A 5,633-nucleotide genomic window follows, 5' to 3' on the forward strand; every position below is an offset into this window, starting at 1 on the left:
TCGATATCTGCCAACTTAGTTCGATAATCGATGTATTCAATGTAATGTGGGATTGTTGGCAGGGATGGGTATCGAACTGAAGAACATCGATTATCTTCTCCAAGTAATTAATCGATACGTCGATTAATCGGTACAAAAAACATCGATTAATCATACTGAGTGCTGGTTGCACAAAAGCCGGTTAAATTTTAATCCTAATTAATTTCAGAAGAACCAATCAGAGAAGCCGTCTTTTCAAAAAGGTCTCTGATTAGTTCTCGTGAAATTGATCATGATAAAAATTTAACCTGCTTTTGTGCAACCGGGTCCAACTGTTTTTAAGAAATAAAAACTATAATTCGATATTTTGTGGAATTTTTGCCCTACCATCTTACTCTTTTGACGCAATCCATCCACTGCTATGTAGTTTAATGGTCATAGTTGCAGAAATAAGAATTAAAAAGAAATGATTCTGAAGAAGGCTGATGTACCGGCGGGCTTATTGTATTGGGCAAGTAGGTAGGATAAAAAAAAGTCAACCTGCATACTAGAAACTGACCGGCTTGAATCTTGGAAACAAATTCTGAATGATTGTAGGAATATAAATTGTAAAAAACCAAAAGATTTAATGTAGGCTATACGGTATAGCCTCCTGCACAGTGACAAATATATTGGCGTCCACTAGCCTACACCAGTTCTTTAGTGGCGCCTACAAAAAATCCGTCCATTGTCACAGTGAGAAACTGTTTGGACACTGCGAATGTCCCTGTGTGGAGTCGTTTTGTCACTAGTGGGGGATACAAGTGGAAGCCACTTATTATCCCTGTGTGAAGGCGTTTTGCCACTACTGGTAGTTACTAGTAGAAGCCACTACTGTCCCTGTGTACAAGAAGCTTAATTTGTAAGGAGAATATCAGCAAACATAGTGTGCTGGAAGCAAAAAAGCCGGTTAAATTTCAATTGTGATTAATTCCACGAGAACCAATTAAAGCCCCGCACACACACACACACTGATTTTATACTTTTTTTTTATACTTCTCTCCTTAGTCATGACCAGATAACTGGATTGACTGTGTCAGGAAATGGACCTGACTTGGTCCTTGTCGTAGAGTTGACATAAAACTATGTCCGTAATAAACACTTATTTACGTTTATAAACTTAGTCAAACATATAAAAAACATTTAAGAATAGTAATATTTGAACTTTTCAAGATGGCCATGCCTGTATGCATTACATTAATTATCTCTCGACGTTAGCTGATGTTTCTGGTGGCCTCGAAGTATTCCTCCACTGAATAGAATGGAGACTCTATTAACCAGTTTTTGATTTTTGTTCTGAAGCTCCTGTCGTCCAAGTTCTTCACACTGTCAGGTAAGGCGTTGTAAATCCTCAGGGCTAGTATTGGGAAACAATCCTTCTTCTTACTCAGCCTGCAGAAAGGGATGTCTATTTTCGCTTTCCCTCTGGTGTTGTAGGAGTGTCTGTCTTCTCTTCTTGTGAGCAAGTGGAAATTATCCCTTGCGTGCAACAGGGAGAGCCAGATATATTGATTGTATACCGTGAATATTCTCAGCTTGATAAAGATGGGTCGGCAGTGGTCCAAGTATCCCGCCGAATCTAGGATTCTTAGAGCCTTCTTCTGCTGGAGCAGTACATCTTTACAGCCTGGAGCGTGCCCCCATAACTGAAGTCCATAGTTGATATGGCTATGAAACATAGCAAAATACACCTCCACCAGATGCTTCCTGGAGATTAATGGCTTCAGACGTCTCAGTAGGTACATCACTCTGGCTAGTTTCCTACAGATGTTATCAATGTGGCTACTCCAGCCAAGTTTAGCATCCAGTGTAAAACCCAGTAGCTTCACTTCTGTGAGATCGTCAAGCTGCTCCCGAACAAGAGTGCATGTTGTCTCCTGGGTTTTGCTTTCATTAAGCATCAGCTCATTGCTGGTGAACCACTGCTTCGCCTGTTCAAAAATATCTGCTGCCAACCTCTTGGACAAATCTGGTGCTCTACCCCTTGCGAAAATAGTGGCATCGTCAGCAAACATGAGGATGTTGCCCATAAATCCAAGGTCATTTATCATTACCAGGAACAAAACAGGACCAATCACTGAACCTTGTGGCACTCCGTGACGAACCCGTAGTGGACCTGAGTTCGCTCCATCAAGGGTAAGAACCTGCCTCCTATCGGAAAGGTAGGCTCTGAAGGTGGCAAGGACTGGACCGCGCACTCCATAAGCAGCCAGTTTCTTGAGGAGAATATCGTGTGAAACACACTCAAAAGCCTTGCTCAAGTCCGCCAGAGCAAGAGACACAGAGTCACCCGCCTCAAAAGAGTTGAGGATCTCAGCAACTAGCTGTGATACCGCAGTGACCGTTGACTTTCCCTGCCTGAATCCATGCTGGGCGTTTGTAAATAGGTCTCTTCTTTCAAAGTAGAGAACCAGCTGCTTCTTCATGCACACCTCAAAAATCTTTGCCAGAGCTGGAATAATTGAGATGGGCCTGTAGCTACCCATGTCTGATGGATCTCCCTTCTTGAAGACAGGTACAGTTCTGGCAAGCTTCAGAGCAGAAGGGAAATAGCCTGCCTCTAGGCAAAAGTTCAAGACAATGCTGAGGGGGTGAGCGATCTCCTCAATAATAGCTTTCAATAGGTCAACTGACACACCATATATATCCTGGGTACTTTTACCTTTGAAACTCTTTACCATCAGAATGATATCATCTGCTGTTACCGGGTCCCACCTATCAAAGACTGTGTTGTGATTTCCTGGCACGTGGAAGTCTTCATCTGCTTCACTTCTCCCTGGAATCGACTCCACTATCCTCTCGACCTGCTGAATGAGAAAATGATTGAACTCATCGGGGCTGGCAATGACTTTAGGCCTCACCCTCTGACAAGCAGACCCAGTGATGGACCTGACCAGGTTCCAAGCTGCCTTACACTTATTAGAGGCTTGGTTAATTGTACTTATGTTGGCCTCCCGTTTAGCTAGATCTACTTCTTGTCTATATATTTGTTTTGCCCTGAGATATTGCTCATTATATTTCTTTTTATCCTCATCATTGAGGCTAGCCCTGCTCTGATAGTTTAGTGAAAGAACAATATTCTTGAGCAATTGAAGTCTAGGTGTGTACCATGACTTATTTTTCATTTTTTTATGAGTCTGGCAACTTTGTAGCTTCTGTGTTCTTGAAGGAAAAATGTTCTCAAATACTTCTGTGAATTTTTTGAAAAATGTATCGAATAACTCTTCAGGGTTATCCGTACAGCCAGGAAGTATCATTGTCCAGTTCACATTAGCCAATGCCATCTTCAATAGTGGAAACTTATCAGGATCGATTTTTCTCACTGATTTTTTATAAAGATTGTGCCATGGCAAGGTATGGGGGGTGTCACTCATCACGCTCCGCCAAACATCTATCACCACTGCATCGTGATCGGCAATCAAGGGTCCTGAACAACTACATTATAGCTCCAAGTGTCAAGAGAAGTAGCAACAGTATCCAAGCAATTATTTCCTCGGGTGGGCGCATGATTTGTAATGTACATTCCATGACTTTGGAGAATACACCTAAATGTGTGATAGATACTGTCATTAACATTTAACTGGATATTCAAATCACCACCAAGTACAATCGGCAAGTGCAAATTACTTAAACTTGAAAGACATTTGTCCATAGCATTGAAAAAATGTTCAATATTGCCATTTGGAGAGCGATAGACTGAGACGATAATAACAGAATACTCATCAATCTTTACTCCTGCAAGTTCAATATCTAGCTCAGCACTGAAGGTACTCAGATCCAGACGATCAAAACTTAAATTCTCCCTCAGGTATATTGCAGTTCCTCCATTCCTGTGAGTTATGCGAAAAAATCCAGTAGCAAATTTTAAATTTTCTATTACATTGAAGTATTCCTGTTCATGAATTTTTAGATGATGTTCACTAATGCACAGTATGTCATCACAGTATTGAAGCATTTGAAATACCTACATTTTACAATTATATTTTTTGCAATGGTTATAATCTGTAGACCGCAATACATTTTCGTTGATCATGAGACAATAACATTAATTTAGATTTGGATATGCTAACTCTAGTAAGTAAACTATGGTGTATTGAATTCGATTCTTCAATACAGATCTCCAGAGGAGATGTCAGTTGAAAGCAAAAAATATTACTACAATAATTGTTTCGATAATGAAAGAACCCATATTTCAGAATTTCTTTATTACCAAGCAAATAAATGGATTTGAAAAGAATACATTGAACTATTAATCCTAGTTTCCTACAATTTGATGAAGTTATGAAGTATTGTCATATCACTCACACCTATAAATATTGAATTATTAATAACTCTACATTATATTAATAGATGGTACCTCTAGTCATGATTGGATAGTGACAAAGTTTAGAATCGTTTGATGGGAGATTCATGGCAAAGGAATTTGAAAACTCATGGAAGACTCACTTTGGAAGACAGAAATTACAGGAGGGAATCAACTACAGTTTTTGAACATATAGGTCTACAATATATTGAATCAAGAAACTTATCATGACTGATAGTAACTAATTATGATTTACGATATATAATACGATCAAAATATGTGATATGAATTTTAAATGTAGCCTACTACATGTTAATTTCATCATGTCATTACACTATTCGATTCACTTACAGAATTCACACTGATCATTAATGAGCGTGGATAAAGCCGTGTTCACACTGAACAACTGTTCAACAAACATGTTTGTGGAAAACGTTTGGGCAAATTTTATTATAATTGACAAACAATGTTTGCCCGTGGCCAGTGTGGACGCGTCACCAAACAAAATATTTGTAAGTGGGAAGAACAGGTTTTATGTTTTACAGCAAACACTGAATATGTTTGGAAAACAGTAATTTTTTGTTTGACAAAAAATGATTGTCCAAACTTTTTTATACATGTTTTAAAAAAGAATATTATGATCACCTCGACACATATTATTATAGTGGGGTATCATAATTAGAACTTAGTTTAGTATTAGCAATTTTGTATGTATAACAACTATGTATATTTGAAAGAATAAGACTTTGATATTGTCAATACCACTTTTATTTATTCGAAAAAAAATAATATTTTTATTTTTTTATATATGTTTTGTCAATAAACTTCTCTGGTTGCAATTCATTGGCAATCAGAGAAATTATTAAACTTTTTAAAATGTTTGTCCCTGAGTTCCTCAACAAACATTTGTTTACCAAACATGTATGTCGAACATTTGTTCAGTGTGCACAAGGTTTAGATATGATTGAATCACTAATTTCTATTGTAAATACTGGTTCAGAAAGTGTATGCTTCAACTTATCTTTATTAATAGTATGGTGCTATATAATTTGTAATGAATTGCTTATCATACGGTAGAAACAATCATACTAAATTGTTAAGTATTTGATTTTCATTTATATAAATTTTAGTCATTACGAGACAGGAAATCTTAGACAAAATGAAACAATTTCTGTGAATTTCATATTCTTGTTTGGATTTTTAGACAATGATAAATAACAATGCACTAAGCAGTAGATTACTTGAAAGGCAGATTAATTTTAGACAAATATGAAAACGTGTGAAACTTCTTTGAAAAATAAACTGTATTTTA

The sequence above is a fragment of the Nilaparvata lugens genome, chromosome 2, assembly GCF_014356525.2.
Source record: "Nilaparvata lugens isolate BPH chromosome 2, ASM1435652v1, whole genome shotgun sequence".
NCBI classification, from domain to species: domain Eukaryota; kingdom Metazoa; phylum Arthropoda; class Insecta; order Hemiptera; family Delphacidae; genus Nilaparvata; species Nilaparvata lugens.